The sequence below is a fragment of the Chenopodium album genome, chromosome 4 (assembly GCF_948465745.1).
Source record: "Chenopodium album chromosome 4, dcCheAlbu1.1, whole genome shotgun sequence".
NCBI classification, from domain to species: Eukaryota; Viridiplantae; Streptophyta; class Magnoliopsida; order Caryophyllales; family Amaranthaceae; genus Chenopodium; species Chenopodium album.
Genome location: NC_137837.1, coordinates 49,659,087 through 49,676,413, shown reverse-complemented (window position 1 = coordinate 49,676,413; position 17,327 = coordinate 49,659,087).

Below are 17,327 nucleotides of genomic sequence, written 5' to 3'. Positions count from 1 at the left end.
ATCTACAGAGAAAGAAATGTATAATTTAGTGATTTAAAGAAAAAGAAATGTATAAAGGAGGAAAAAAAAAGGTTGTGAGATAAAGTAAGGGGGGATGTAGTGATGATTTAAGAGAAAAAAGAGGTTCTGAGATAGAGAGAGGGAGGGATATAGTGATAATTTAGAACGCAATTAAGATGTCTAGGGGAAGATGGCAGAGTTGGTTTGTGATGAGTAATAACTTGGAAATGCTAAATATCAAGGTGTTTAGAGAGTATAATATCAGAAAATTTATGTTTGAATGGTATATACTGTGGCTTGTTAGTTTGCTAGTTTTCAGAGTTTAAGGCTAGAAAATATGAGTAAAATCACATATAGGACAGTAATCTAAATGCATGCACAAATCAGGAAAAAAAACTTAGTGAAATATTAAAAACATTTCAAACATTTAGGTTGTTTTTATGACATTTAAAACATTACTGTTTAGTTGTCTTTAAAATAACTTGTCAAAGGTGTCAATATCTTCAACTTAGGCTCCCCTTTCCGTAGTCTGATTGCAGTAGTCATAAGCTATAAGTTAGACAAGGAGTTAAGAGTGTTAAGCTTAATGAAAAGTTTTTGATAGGTAATGCTAAAAATGAATGTGTTTAGGGTAAAAATACCCTAGACAAGTGGACCAATGAGAGGAGGCCACGTGGTGAGCTCAGAATGGCTCAAGTTGCCCAATATCCTCTTTACACGTGGCCCCCTCAGATAGGCTTCTGAAATGGCGGCCTTCAAGGGCCCAAATCCCTAGAAGCGCCATAAAACGACGCAGCCCACTAAAATCTAGGTCAAGTGACCTAGATAGGGGCACATTCTCCAACGACCCTATAAATAGGGAGATATTTCCCCATTTTGGGGACACATTGAATCATTTATTACACCTACTTTCTCTCTCATCAGAGAATCACCTGAGCTTGGAATCCAAGCAGATCCCCACCTAAATTTTCGCACTCTTTATTCTCTTTCAAGTTACTAACTTGATCTTCATAGGCGGAGCTCCAACCACCCAGAGGCTCCGTTGTTTTGCAGGTACAACTCAGCCGGACCACTCTTTGTGACGTAACTCTCTCGAGGGACAAAAACACCCAAAACAGAATGCTTAATAATTAGAGTGTGAGGCCTAATCAAGAGATTGTTTGAAAAAGGATCCAAATTTGTAAAGTCAATTTGTTTTACACATCAGTGGTTTGTTGAGTGTGTAGATAATTTAAAAGAGTTGATTTTGTTAGCCCTTGATTTCTAATTCTGATGCAGAACTCTTAGTTTTAGAAGATAATATTGGTTTAGATTGTTTTGTGTGAATGTGCTAACAAGGAGTCTTTCTACTCTTCTCTGTATGAATGTTGTAATTGCTATTTGATTCTATCTCACATCACAATTTGTCCATGAATACAGATTTTGGCATTTATTTATATTATTGTAAGTTAAATGAAAATTTAGTTGACTATTATGGCATTTACTTGACTTTATGTTTTTATTGTTGTTATTATTAGTGAAATGGAATCTGAAGTTACATTTGTATTGTGAAGATTACTTGTACAAGTGTTAGTTTTAGTTCAGACTTGAATTTAATTAATGGTGTTGTAGTTTCAAAGTTTTCACTTAGCTTATATATTGAATAATTTTATGAAGGGTATGAAGTATTTTAAGTTAATCTATTACATATACTTACATTTTAATTCATTTGTTTCGAGTTCTATGTATTCTGACATTAGAAATTTCCATGGACAGAATCTCTCTTTCGTTTACCACTCTATATGAAAATGATATTCAGCAACATGAAAAATTAGTATGCATTCTTGTTTCTGTTTTTGTTTTTTGTAGTTGTATTGTTATTGCTAATTTGTGCTATTTAATTCATTTTTGTTGATGGTTAGTTTTTGGAATTTTGATTTTTGATTTTGATTTTGTGCTTGTATTGTGGTGTGTGTTTCTTGTGTGCCTCTAAATAGCATATTCCAGATGGCTTCAGGGATGTCCTGGATGATGGTTTTTTTAACATAGAGTTGTCAGTGGATGGTAATGACAAGTCATGGTTTGTTACTTTAGTGCATGAAGAGTGTGGCAGTGGATGGGGAACATATCTTGATGCTGGGTGGTCTAATTTTGTAGAGGATAATGGTGTTGATGCTGGTGATGCTTTGATATTTACTTATTTAAGGGATAGCTCATTTGATGTTGAAATCCGCAGACCCAGGGGAGGTAAGAGAGATGAGGAAAATGGATATGGTGGAAGTTCGGGTACTTCAGGTAAAAGGCGTGGGAGGAAACCTGATGCTTGCCTTGCCAAGCTTGCAGCTGCCTGTCGTGAAACATCATTTCTTATTCACTTTTACCAAAGATTATGTTGATCAAGGAATTATAGTATGATTTTTGTTAACTATCTTCAAGTTTGTTTTGTTTTTTTTTCATTCTATTCTTCTTTCTCTTGGCATAATTATTTGATTTTGTGTTTTATTATTAATGACAGAATGTTCCTTTCGATTTTCCTAAACAGCATTTCATTGATTTCCCTGAGACTATCGATGTCATTCTTCAGCTTGCCGATACACATTTCAATGTGCAGCTGAAAGTCTTGAAGAAATAGAGAGCTATCAGTAAATGTTCCATTAGAAATGGTGTTAGTATGTTCATTGATTTCCATAATGTTCAAGTAGATGTAGGTGCTTTGATTAAATATAGAAAAGGAGTCCCTATTGTGTTTGACATTGATTTAAATTCAATGTAAACCTATGAAATGACCATCTTAATTAAGGCCTTGTTGTTGTTAGGTTTCCCCTTTTTTTCATATATAATAATGATTATAAATTGTTTTTGGTGGATCTTACTTTTCTTTTTTGTTCCACACATCTGAATAACTACATGATACATATATTTATTTCAAGTGGAAAATGATATACTATAATCCGATTATATATTTTTATATAACTAAAAACATGGGTTACATCTTCAAGCATAATATATACATAGCTGCTGATTTTTCATATAACTAATACTTGATATTGTAGATTGCTACCTATTTACATATATATCATACTATATAGTTATTACATTAGTCTTAACACCCAAAAGCATTATAGTTCCTAGCCGGTTGCAAAATATGTAAGTGCCTAGTTTAAGCTAATCCCTTAATAAGTGGTGTTATTTAGGAACAAGTTGTTCCTTGTTAATGCCACACATTACAAAATATTTATAAAATATATTTTTGTGACTATTGATACTTGTTGAAGCTGTTGTTGACATGGTCTTCTATGAGAGTAGTTTCATGATTCTAGGAATCATCTTGATCATCATCTTGCAATATGAGTGTTCGGCGCCTGGTAACCCTCTCCTGCTTGACTTTGCGTAACATGATTTCAAATTTCACCCTCTCCTCAAACCCGATAGCCTTGCCTTCCTTCGCACCAAAAGAAGCCTGATCTGATTCCATTGCACTGTCAATGACTATTTTGGTAGTTGTGTCTTGAGCAGCCATTTCAATCACTTCTTTCGATGGTGTGTGGATATCTGATTCTGCTTCATTTTCAGGCCTCTTCCGTTTCTGGCTGATATCTTCAACACTGTCTTGGTTGTTGGTATTTCCTGTAATCAAACTTTCAGCAAAAACACAAGCATCTTCTTCCTCTTGGCTGGAGCTTGTAAGATCATCCTCATGTGGCGTTTCTTTCTTGTCTGTGCTTGCACGTTTTGCTGACTGGAGTAGTGTCTTCTGAATCACTTCACCCTCTGCATTCTTTGTGCTGGTGTCTGTTGCTTCTTTCTTGTTTTCAGAACCAAAAACAGCATTTGATGCGCTCACTTGTTCATTAGTGGCTGTTGTTGGTTCCACTATCCTATACACACCCTTAAGTCCCCATTGCAAAACCTTTTTCTTTGACATTGCAGTTGTGGGTCCAACTTTAATCAAGAAATGCTCTGTTGCTAACTTGTAAACTACCTCCCGGAATTTGTCAAGTAGCTCCTAATCACGTAGAAATCAAGAATAAAGTAAGATTCACATTTGTAGTATGTTGTGAGGCTAGTGTTGTATAATGAAGTGATAATTATTGAAAAACATGTTGTATACCATTGTATTCATTTCATAGATGTCTTGAATTGACATTCTGAAAAGCTTATCACAAACTTCAGTGAATGCAGTGAGTTCCAATGATCCAGTTCCATCAGAGACATTGAAAGTTATGGTTGTCCTGCTCATTGAAAGCAATAGTGTTAGCATGATTAGATGTATAACAACATTCTTGTAAAAAATTTATTGAATATACTATTTTAATGATTATTATACATGTGAGAAGCATGTATGTCTTTCCTTGAGCATGCATTGCAGTTGTAGACAGTTCCAAGAGCGAGATCTGTTCGCTTTCCACAGTGGGAGCATCCTATATATGCTCTTATCTTTCAAATTCTATATCAGTAGTTACAACATTCAACCAAAACACTTCTTGTGGAAGTGTACCTGTTGACTGCATTGTACATATATAAATTAAGGTTGTTATCATGTTAGATGTTAACATGTTCTGAAATAGTGCTTGCTGATACTGTTTACCATTTCAAAGATATGCTGCAAAAATATACCTTCTTGGCTTTCAGGCGGCCAATAGTTGTCAAAACTTTTTTTGCTGTTGGATTGAAGACTTCCTTGATTCTGTGTTGTTCATTGATCAGCATACTTTGATGTCTTTTTGCCCTTTTTTTACAAGAATAATAAAAAATTGTAAGAAGTTTATGGTCTTGTAAATTACTGTATGTTCAATATTGAGAGAAACTTCAAAATTTAAGCTATTATTAGTAAATCAAATTAACATGTGAAATATGAATGTGTGTTTTATACAAATCACATAAATTGTAATTTGGATTTCTCTTAAATTTCTGAATTCATGTTCAAGAAATTATTATGCTAACACTTTCAATATTCAGAAAAGACATTTATTCAAAACTTTACCATTCAGCTAAAGCTTCTGCCTTTTTACCTTGAGGGTCCTTTAGAATGAAAGTTGACATGGTTGATTCAAGTGAAAATCCTGACATTTAAAGAATACCAAAGCTCATGTTATGATTCTGGTATTTTAGATATGTTTGTCATTTGAACATTTAAATATAATCTAAGTTTTTATATCACCTTGTCGAGTAACAGGTCGTAGAGCTGTGATACCAATTACTTTGAAAGAGTCACTGTTTGAGACAATAGATTCAGATTGTTCTCCAGCAAGGTCGTTCCAAGTGCATACTTTCATTGGCTGATCAGTGCTGGAATTAGAAGATTTAAAATATTCACTTTGTGTTAGTATAACATGTATTGAAATGAATGCAAAGATATTAGTCCGTCTTTAACAGCAATTACATGTGATCTATCACCATAAGATCTTGAATTTATGTCTTTTTGTCAGCTGTTGTCACTATTCTTCTTGGTCCTTCTGATGCATAAAGAACTATCGCGAGAATATCTTAAATAAAAAAAATAAAAATACTAAATATTTATATTTTGTATTATGCCACTCTAGTATAATTTACAGATTTTATGGTTGTATATGTAATTTATATAGTCTGTTTACCATGTCTGTCATCGTCTACAGGGATGCTTGGAATAGAAGCAAGTGTTTGATATCTGGGGTAAATTGTTTCTTCTTCAGGATCCAAAGACCGAATGACAGTCTTGCTTCCTAATGACAAATGGAATGGAAGATCATCTTCTCTAGCTCTCCATTGTGCATCCAAGTTCCTTACTACAGCATCAGCAATTTTATAATTTTCTCTGAAACTAATAACATCCCAGTATGCTTGAATTTGGTCACAGAAAAGTGTCATCTTCATTATGTTCTTCTGTAAATAGCAAGAAGATGTTCATTTTTTCAGTGTTTTCATTAACTTGTGAAAAATGAGTGTTGAGTTTGAAAATGTTTCTAGAATCAAACTGATATAAACTTCTGATGTCTGCGGACGACCTTTTTCTGCAACTCTTACTTTGACCTTAAATTTTTTTGTAGTAGCATCAATTTCATCTAGGAATTTTCGATGTGGCGCCATAAAACCGTTCTCTGTGTAACAATTTTGAAATAACATGATCAATGTAAATATATTTAAATACTACAAACATGTCTCATATTGCATGCCTTAAGTGGATGAAATCTGAATTTAAATTAACAATCTTTATGTATGCAAAATGTTAGAAATATAAATATCATCAGTCTTCTATTTTTTATTAAAAAATATTTAATGTAAATGATTTTTAAATCATTCTACATGCCTTAATTTGATGTTCAAGAAGAAGAAATCAAAGATAATAAACTTATCAAAATTTTCTTTAAGTCACAACTAACATGTGAACTTTTTACAAGGTGGCTCGTCCAAACCTTCTCTCTCTCAACAGTCGAACCCCAAGCTGCGAAAGCAGTCGGGTGGTGATGTTAGTGTTGCCGATAAAAGCCGAAAGCACATCGCCTCCACCCCTGTCAAAACCTCCACAAAGCCAAATACTCATCAAAGAGTATCAAAGAGTGGCAAGCCACTCAATACTTCTCTCGGCTCAGCAACATGCGACAACGATGCTTCCACAAGGGAGGAGGAAGGTAATACATTCAGCTATACTCCACTTATTTGATCATTTAACACTCTCCACAAAGGGAACTGGTTCTTCAAATTTTAACTCAGATTATTTTTCTTGATTTGACAGAGATCCCGGACAGGCAGAATATCTTACAGATGGCCAAGAAGATGCTCATGGCACTTGACCTTAATGACAAGGCATCTGTAAAGGGAGTCGGGACCCTCGACCTGGATGCCATGCTGGCGCCTCTTTGCAAGGTAAAATTTGTAACTTTTGATTTGAATAATGATTTAGCCAAATGTTACAGAATTCTTCTTATTTTTGGCAGAGTGCAGGTGTTGTAGCCAAGCCTAACAACTTGGTTATGGACGTTTCTTTGGCTCAAGATGTAGCATCATGCATTGGTGCTATGCATTCTATCCATGGGCAGCAAGATATTCAATCCCTTGAATTTCTTGTTGTTCTTATTAACTAGTTTATTCTAGTTCATTTTATGCTTTGAATAAATTGTAAACTTTAGTCATTTTAAGTTTGCAAATTAGTTATATTTTTTTCTTAGTTCTTTTTAGCTGATTTTAGTTCGAAAATATTGTCACATTCACACAAAGTACAAGTGCAAGGATACATAAAAAATGGCAGCCATTTAAGCTTGGAATCCGAAATTCTTTTACAAGGAATTTCAAAGCTTTGACTTGGGAGTTACAATCAGTTTTCAAAGAGGAATCTAAATCCTTAAATTCAGCCTTCAAGTGGCCGTTTATTTCATTCAAGCATTGGAGCATCTAAAGGGCGTCCAATTGCATCTTTGTCCACATTAATTCTAGCTTATTTCAAGGCTTGAATCAAGGAAGAGTTATACCTCTTTGCTGTTTAAATTTGGGCGTGGATATTAGAGGAAATACTGCTTTGTTGGGCGTGAATCAAGGGAGAGTTATGCTCTCATTTCTGATTTTATTTTCAGTCATAATTTGGAGGTTATAAACCACCATTTTCTCTTTGATGTATCTAGTTAAATAAGGCTTCTTTTATTAATGTATCTAGACAACAAAAAGCTGATTTGTACTTAGCTTAGGCGTGTAACAAAGTGAGCTGAAAAGCCACTTAAGTTAGCTTGTACTTAAGGATGCTTGTTTACTATAAATAGCAAGCAAATGTGAATGAAAAAATCAGATTATTCAAACAAAAAAACTTTTCTTACATTCGTTTCTTGGATTAGAAACAAAAACCTGAAATTCTTGGATTTGGAATTTCGTTTCCTTTGCTTAGTTAGCTAGTTTAGGCTACTAGTTGGCTTTTGATCTTAGGAATCCAAAACGTTTCTTAGTGGTGTGACTTTATCTAAGCAACTTTTGGTTCTTAGCCTTAACTATCTCTTTGTTTATCCTTTGTGTATTTCGAGTACTACTCCAAATATACATTTGGCGCTAGAAGGAGGGGGATCTAGCAAAACAATTACCCAAACACATACCCCAACACACATACCCAAACACATACCCCAAACACATACCCAAACACAAACCATGTCTGACGTTCCACCCCCTAATTGGCAAGAATATGTCAATAAGGTTTCACAAGAGAAAGTAGATATGGAGCAACGAATGCAATATTTGCAAGATCAGTTAAAAGATCTTTCTACTAAGTTGCGCCATCAAAAAGAGGGCTCACCCAATCATAGTGATTAAGAATTGAGTGATTCTAATTTCAATCACAATGATAGGCCTTTTCATGAAAGAGAAAGGCCACGGCCTAACAATGACATTAAGGCTGACATCCCGGAGTATGATGGCAAACTCGATGCTGATGAGTTTGTAGAATGGCTTAGAACGGTGGAGAGAGTGTTTGATTACAAGAAAACACCGAAAGAAAAAAAAGGTGAAGATTGTAGCCTTGAAGTTAAGAAAATATGCCTCAACTTGGTGGGCTAGTGTGTGCGCCAAGAGGGAAAGGCAAGACAAAGAGAAAGTGAGATCGTGGACCAAGATGAAAAAGATGCTAAAACAAAAGTTTCTTCCCACATACTATGTGCAAGAAAACTTTTCGAAGTTCCACAACCTCAAACAAGGTACAAAATCAGTAGAAGAATATGCTAGGGAATTTGAAGGATTTGTCATGAAATGTGGAGTAGAGGAAGATGAACCTCAAACATTGGTGCGCTTTTTGGGAGGACTTGACCCAAAAATAGCCAATGTGGCCGAGCTACACCCTTACACCACCCTTGAAGAGCTCATTATCTTAGCACATAAGATTGAACAGCAACAAAAAGCAAGAGGCAAAAGTGAATCACCACGTTTTGCATCTCAAACCTCATTTCCCCAAAAAAAGCAACCATCCAATTTCCCACCTTTCAAACCCACATCCAATCAGCCTACTTCTAAACCACCTTCACAAAACACCCAAAATTCCAACCCAAACCAGCCCCAAGAAGATGTTTTAGGTGTCAAGGCCTTGGACATTTGGCTAGTGATTGTCCAAATAAAAAGATTGTCACTTTGATTGAGCATGAAGAGGAGGACGAATTAGAAATTAAAGTGGACATCAACCTTGAGGAGAATGATGAGTATGCGTGTCTTGGACCGGATGAAGGAGAATGCTTGGTGGTTCGACGTACACAAAGCAATATGATTGGCAAAGAAGGGAGCTTGCAACATGAGGCAATCTTTCACACTCGTTGCACCATTGGTGGTAAGGTATGTACCTTGATTATTGATGGAGGTAGTTGTACCAATGTAGCTTTACAAGTAATGATAGACAAGCTGAAAATAAAAACCGTCCCTCACCTTAAACCTTATGTGATTCAATGGCTAAATCATGGTAAAGGGATTCAAGTAACACAACAAGTCTTGTTATCATTTAGCATTGGTAAAACTTATGAGGAAGAATTATGGTGTGATGTTATACCTATGGATGCATGTCATATTTTACTTGGTAGACCTTGGCTATTTGATAGGCGTATGATGCATGATAGGTATAAAACACATATTCCTTCACTAAGGATGGACAGAAAATACTCCTTACCCCTCTAAAACTCAAAAACGACCACCCCACATCCACACCCCCACTTCTCTTACCACTCTCATAAAATCAGAATTGCATGAGTATAAAGCTCACAAACAATTCATTTTGAGCCAACTTGATACCCCTTCCCAACCGTCACAAAAAGAACCACACCCACTCCTCACCCCTCTTCTCAAAACCTTTTCCCATGTTTTCCCCAAAGACATTCCCCATGGCCTACCCCCAAAACATGACATACAACACAAAATTGATCTTGTTCCCGGATCAATGCTCCCAAAAAAACCAGCCCATAGAACCACTCCAAAAGAAACCGAAGAGATTAGGAGGCAAGTGGAAGAATTACTGTCCAGGGGTCTTATTCGTAAGTCTCTTAGTCCATGTGCTTGTCCTACTTTGATTGTGCCTAAGAAGAATGGAGAATGGAGAATGTGTGTTGATAGTAGGTCAATAAATAAAATCACTATCAAGTACCGCTTTCCTATTCCAAGGTTGAATGATTTGCTTGATGATTTGCATGGCTCTAAAGTGTTCTCTAAAATTGATTTGAGAAGTGGCTACCATCAAATTTAAATTTTCGAAGGAGATGAATGGAAGACCGCTTTCAAGACAAAGGAGGGCCTCTATGAGTGTCTTGTGATGCCATTTGGTTTGTCTATTGCACCATCTACATTTATGCGCCTTATGAATCACGTTATGCAACCTTTCATGGGTGAATTAGATGTAGTTTATTTTGATGATATTTTGGTGTATAGTAGGGAGGAAGAAGAGCATTCTATGCACTTGCAACAGGTTTTTGAACCCTTAAACGTGAGCAATTGTATGGTAACTTAGAGAAGTGTCATTTCTTCAATTCCCAAGTTATTTTTCTTGGCTTTAAAGTCTCGTCACAAGGCATTGAAGTTTATGAAAAGAAAGTTGCTGCAATTTGTGAGTGGCCCACGCCACAAACCATTCAACAAGTTCGAAGCTTTCATGGACTTGCTTCTTTCTATAGAAGATTTGTGCGGAATTTTAGTACCCTCATGGCACCTATCACCGAGCTAACTAAAAATCAGAAGTTAGTTTGGAATGACAAGGCTCAAAAGGCCTTTGATGAGGTAAAACATCAACTTACTAGTGCACCTATTCTTGCTTTGCCTAACTTTGATGAAGTTTTTGAAGTTGAATGTGATGTTAGTGGAGTTGGTATTGGTGCTGTTTTGTCACAAGTGGGGCGTCCCCTTGCCTACTTTAGTGAAAAACTCAATGAAGCACAACGGAAGTATAGCACCTATGATAAGGAGTTCTTTGCTCTTGTTCGTGCTTTGGACCATTGGAGACATTACCTCATTTCCAAGGAGTTCATCCTTCATTCAGATCATGAAGCACTAAAATATCTTCAAAGCCAACAAAAACTCCAACCACGCCATGCCAAATGGGTGGAGTATTTGCAAGATTTTCATTTTGTGATCAAACATAGGAGAGGCGCCATGAACAAAGGAGCTAATGCGCTTTCTAGGAGATACACACTCTTAAATTCTTTCAAAGCAAGGGTGATTAGTGTTGAATATGTGAAAGCAAGTTACAAAAATGATCATGATTTTGGTGATTTATTTTTAAAATGTTCTAATCATTCTTACAAAGATTATTACATTTTAGATGGCTATTTGTTCAAAGGAAACAGGTTGTGCATTCCAAGGTCAAGCCTAAGAGAATCTCTTATCAAAGAGTTTCATGAAGGAGGAATGGCGGGACACTTTGGCATAGAGAAGACTACTCTTCTTGTCCAAGAATACTTTCATTGGCCTAGATTGGTCCGTGATGTGGAGTTCATTGTGAAGAGATGTGTGATATGTCAAAAGGCCAAGAGTCATAGTCTACCACAAGGCTATCTTTTGCCCTTACCTATTCCACAAGCACCATGGGAGGATATTAGTCTTGATTTCGTTGTGGGACTTCCTATCACTCAACGAAAGAAAGATTCTATAATGGTTGTTGTGGATCGATTTTCTAAAATGGCTCATTTCATTGCTTGTCATTCAACTTATGATGCTACTCATGTTGCTAACTTGTTTTTCAATGAGATTGTTCGTTTGCATGGTGTACCTAAATCCATGGTGAGTGATCGTGATCCAAAACTTCTAAGTCATTTTTGGCTTACATTATGGAGGAAGATGGGCATGAAATTGAACTTTAGCACTTCAAGCCATCCTCAAACAGATGGTCAAACCGAAGTGACTAATAGAACTTTGGGATCCTTGCTGCGGTCTTTGGCTACTAAACGTCCCAAGCAATGGGAAGAGATGCTTCCTCATGCGGAGTTTGCTTATAATCGTGTGCCTAGCAAGACAACAGGTTTGAGTCCTTTTGAAGTGGTGTATGGATTCAATCCGTGCACTCCTATTGATCTCACTCCCATCCCATCACCAAACAAGTTCAGCAATGATGCCGAGGTGCGTGCAAAAGAAATCAAGTCTATGCATGAGCAAGTTCGTTCCAAAATTGAACAAGCTAATGCAAAGACAAAGATGAAGCTATCATTCGGGCTAATGACCTTGATCAGAGATTGAACGATGCTAAAGCTGAGCTCAAGGCATTAGAAGATGCTGACAACGAGAACACAAAACTCCGGGTAGACGTCTCCTCGTTGGGGCTGGAGATTATTAACATGCAGAACCAGCATGAAGAGGAAATTGCCAAGGAACAAAAACGGCTGATGGAGGAGAATGAGCAAGATAATGCAGCCCGCCTGAAGATAACTTGGGGTCTCGTCTATCAGGATATAGACTTTGAAGACTATAAACTTAGGTATGACTACGCCACTGCGGTGTATGATGCCCAAGTGTTGGGAGAAGCGGCTCCGCCTCACTTCAAGGATTGGGCTGCAAAGCTGGGATATGATGTCTTAGAAAATGAAGAGGAGCCGGTGGAGGATGAGCAAAATGAAGGCAGCCAGCCTCAAGCAGCTGATAATTAATCAGTAACCCTCCCAACCGGTCAAAGCCAGCTGGGTCATCAGCCTCCACCTCAGCCTTAGATCGGCCTCCCAAAATTCTGTGGCGGTATGCCAAGTATCTTTCTTTTCCGGCTTGTAAGCCGAGTATGTTGTATTTTTACCAACTGTGGAGTTGGGTTAACAATTTGCTTCTTTTGCTTCTTCACCGGATGTTATTCCGGTTAACAATTATTTTGGCCTTTGTGCCATTTTTAATATTAATGTGAAGTATTTCGACTCAGTCGGTTATTTATACATGTTTGCGTTTGAATTTTTTGAATTGAATTTTGCGTATATACTGCAATTCTTTGATATTTTGCCTAACTTATAAAAAGCATGCGGCTATTTGCAATCCAGTTGTTCTTGCCCCTAGACGGTTGTGTGGTTGGTTTCATTTCAAATTGATTGATTGGCTTGAAAACACTTGATACTTGGAGAAGTATGAGGTGTTTTAAGGCCAATGAATCACAATGGTGATTGCCCCAAACTTAGTGCATAGCCGGCCATTTAAACGGGTGCTTCGAGCCTCTTACCCAAGCGGTAATATTTCGTCTGGGATTATTGCATAGCAATTACACAAAACTCTTTTGCCCCAATCGGGGGAAAGAGTGCAATTTTGGAATAAATAATCTAAGTAAGAACTATGGACGAAAACCGACTGATGCCTCAGGGCATCCAGTTTTCAGAAACTGAATCGTTTTGTAGACTATTCTGGTCAGATGGCTATGAGTTGACCAATTTGGTCGTTTAATCTTTGTTGTCTTTATAGGTACGTAGAGCTGACAAAGAGTCTGCTCTCTTCGACGATTGCATCCGGAGGGGTGTCGCCAGACGCCATTGTCCATGTCGGGATAGGCGGTTTTATAAAATAAGCAACCATCCAGCCATTGGCCTTTGGTCTTGTTTGAGACCGGTTATATAGCTACAAAGCGTTTTTGTGCCTAGTTTTTTTAATATGGCCATTGGTCGCGTGTTATTTGAACATTGAATTCACCGTATCGAACTTAGTTGGTTAAGCAAATAATCCGTCTGAGTATTGCCCAGACGGAAAAGTAATTATAAAGATAACAAAACAATTTGAAAACAAAGCCTGATTTCTCATTAATAGACACTTTATTTACAAAAATTTACAATTCTCAGAGGTAGTACTTTTTTAAGTTATCTACATTCCAAGTTCTAGGTAGGCGTCTACCGTCTGGGGACGGTAGGAGCCATCCCTGACTTCTTCATAGATCCGGTAGAGGCATTCCAAATTGGGGGTTAGCTTTCCAAGCTCATTGGCCCTACCGGTTGCCTCCATTTTTCGTAAAACAAAGACGCCAGCTTTTAAAGGGCGCTTGTGTACTTTCTTGTTGTAGGCTCTCGTCATTCTCAGACGGTATATCTCATAACGCAGGGAAACATTGCCCCTGCATTCTGGGAGGGAGTCCAATGTCAGCCGCATGGCCTCCCAATTTGCCTCTTCATCATAAAGCATGACTCTAAGAGTCGGCTCGTAATGTTCAATGGGCAGGACTGCTTCAGCATCACATGAGAAATGAGGTTTCACCGGTTGCCCCTTTGGTAGTTGTCCGAATGGCCAATAGGACATGAATCAATTCTTCTGCCCATAAGCCTTCGACTCTTTCAATTTTATTTTTAATGTCGTTTGAGATAAGCTTGTTCAAGGCTTCAACTTGGCCATTTGCTTGGGGTCGACCGACTAATGCAAAACTATGTGAGATACCCTGATCTCCCAACCAAGTCTTAAGGTGAGGCGTTTCAAACTGAGGGCCATTATCAAACACCATAGACATAGGTACCCCGAACTGGGTGATGATGTTCTTCCAAATGAAAGAGATGACATCCTTTGTCTTGATGTTCTTGACCAGCTCAGCTTCTACCTTGGTAAAATAATCCACAGCCACCAAAATATAACGTTTTCCGCCTGGAGCAGGAGTATAAGGACCCAAGATATCCATGCCCCACTTAGCAAACGGGATTGGGCTGTGGATTGCCGTCAGATCAGTAGCCGGGTGGTGAATAAGCTTGCCAAACCTCTGACATTTGTCACATCTCTTCACTAACTCTTTAGCATCTGCTTCAAGAGTAGGCCAAAAGTAATGCCGACTGGCTCTGATGGCTAGGGACCTGTCGCCTATATGTGAGGCACAGTATCCAGCATGCAATTCTTTAAGAACTTCTTTACCCTTCTCCGGGATAACACACTTCAATAAAGAATTAAGAAAACCCGCCTTGAAGAGCTCTCCATTCCTCATCTTGAAGTTTGCTGCTCGTTTCTTCATGACGGCTGCCTTCTGTGGTGCATCAGGAAGCGTGTCGTCTGTTAAATATGCCCGGATGCCATCCATCCAGGTGAAGCTTCGGTCAAGGATTCCAATGGGCTCTTCATATATACTTATTTTTTCTAGAACTTCCCAAAAGACTGACCGAGGGGTATCACAGCACGCGGAAGATGCAAGTTTGGACAATGCATCTGCCTGGTTGTTATCTGACCTGGGCACTTGACTCAGACGGAATTCTTCAAGTGCCCCACCTTCTTCTTTGACTACCTGAAGATATTTGATCATAGCCGGATGAGTTGCCTCATATTTTCCCCTCATACTGGCAGCCGACCAACTGTGAATCATAGTAGGCGTCAATTTTTGTTGCCCCTGCCGCCTTACACATGCGGATTCTGGCCAGCAGGGCTTCGTATTCCACCTCGTTATTCGAGGCCTGAAACTTAAACCGCAGTGCATATTCAAATCTGTCCCCCTCAGGGAACTCAGATAGTTCCTACACCACAACCGTTCTTTGTCGAGCTCCCGTCTACATACACTTTCCAAACCTGATCAATGTTATCTTAAGAAACCGGTCGTATCATTTCAACAATGAAGTCAGCAAACGCCTGACCCTTCATTGCCTTTTTGGGTTCAATAGTGATTTCAAAATTTTGCATTTCAATAGCTCATTTCAACATTCTGTCGGATGACTCCAAGGTAGACATTGGCCACTTGAGGGGCTGATCGGTGTTAATTACAACCGGATGTGCCAAAAAGTACGCCTTTAGTTTCTTGAATGCCATATATAAAGCAAGGCCAAATTTTTCAACCATGGGGTACCGGAGTTCAGCATTTTTTAGCACATGGCTAATGAAATAGACCGGGAGCTAGATGTCGTCTCTCTCAGTAAGGAGAACAGCACTGAGTGCATGGTTTGAGACGACTAGGTACATGTATAACGTCTCTTTGGAAAGAGGGCTAACAAGCCTTGGCAAAGAGTGCAAGTGTTCCTTCAACTTTTTAAAGGCCGCCTCAGCATCATCCCCCAATTAAAATCTAGCCTTCTTCCTGATTGCTTGGAAGAAGTAAAGGCATTTGTCACCTGCGCAGCTGAGGAACCTCCCCAGTGCCGCCAGGCAACCAGCTAGTCTATGTGCTTCCTTAATAGTGCGGGGTGACTTCATGTCAATTACCGCCTATATCTTCTCAGGGTTAGCCTCTATCCCCCTTTGATCAATTAGGAATTCGAGAAACTTCCCATACTCAACACCAAAGACGCATTTCTTGGGATTTAACATAACCTTATGCCGCCTGAGTGTGGTGAAGATTTCTCGGAAATCAGCAAGGTGATTCGTCTGTTGCTTGGATTTGACTACCATGTCATCAATGTACGCCTCCACATTCCTCCCAAATTGATTAATGAAGACCGTATTAATCATCCGTTGGAATGTAGCCGGCGCATTTTTCAAGCCAAACGGCATCATAGTATAACAGAATAACCCCTAACCAGTGGCGAAGGCCATCTTCTCTTGATCTTTTTTCCATAGGGTTATCTGATAAAAGCCGGAGTAAGCATCCAGAAAACTCATCAGGGCATGCCCGGCTGTAGAATCGATTAGACTGTCGATCTTTGGGAGCGGATAATTGTCCTTTGGACATGCCTTATTGAGGTATGTGTAATTAACACACATACGCCAGGTACCATTCAGCTTCTTTACAAGCACAACATTCGCCACCCAGTCGGGGAAATTACATGGCCGAATGAACCCAGCATCCAGCAGCTTTTTTACTTCGGCAGCTGCCGCCTGACTTTTTTCCTCGTCGTGATTTCTTTTCTTTTGCCGGATGGGCTTCTTTTTTGGATCCACGGCAAGTTTGTGGACGACGAGATCCGGGCTGACGCCTGGCATCTCTTCCATTTCAAAGGCGAAAATGTCTTTGAATTCTTTAGCAATAGGTGCAGATCTGCACCAAGCTTAGCATAAGCAGCCGTCCCAACCTTAACAGTACGCTTTGGACGGGTATCATCCAGAGGTATATCAATATGTTCTCCAGCCGATTGGGGATGGAGCTCATCTGACCGTTCCCCGGTCAGTGATTGCTATTTTTTCTCTTTCTTCACCTCCACCAGCTGATAAGCCTTTTTTTTCTTCCCTGCTGCTGGTGGGGCTGGCCTCGCATCCTTGATATTGTCAAGGTCTATTGTTTCCTGCCCTTGGCCGTCTGGGGCCACAGTATCTTTGACGGCCGAGAGGTAGCATTCCCGGGCCGTCTTTTGATCCCCATTCAAGGAACCAACAGAGCCATCATCCCTTTCAGACTTAATGAGCATGAGAGAAGGTATAATTACAGCCTTGGCTTCATTGAGGGTTGGACGGCCTAGGATAATGTTATAAGCGATCAGTTCCTCAACGACCAAGAATTTGACGACCAGGTGTCGTCCTTTTCCCTTTTTACCCAATCGGATTGGTAAATCAATCCTACCAACTGGGTAAAACATCCCACCGTC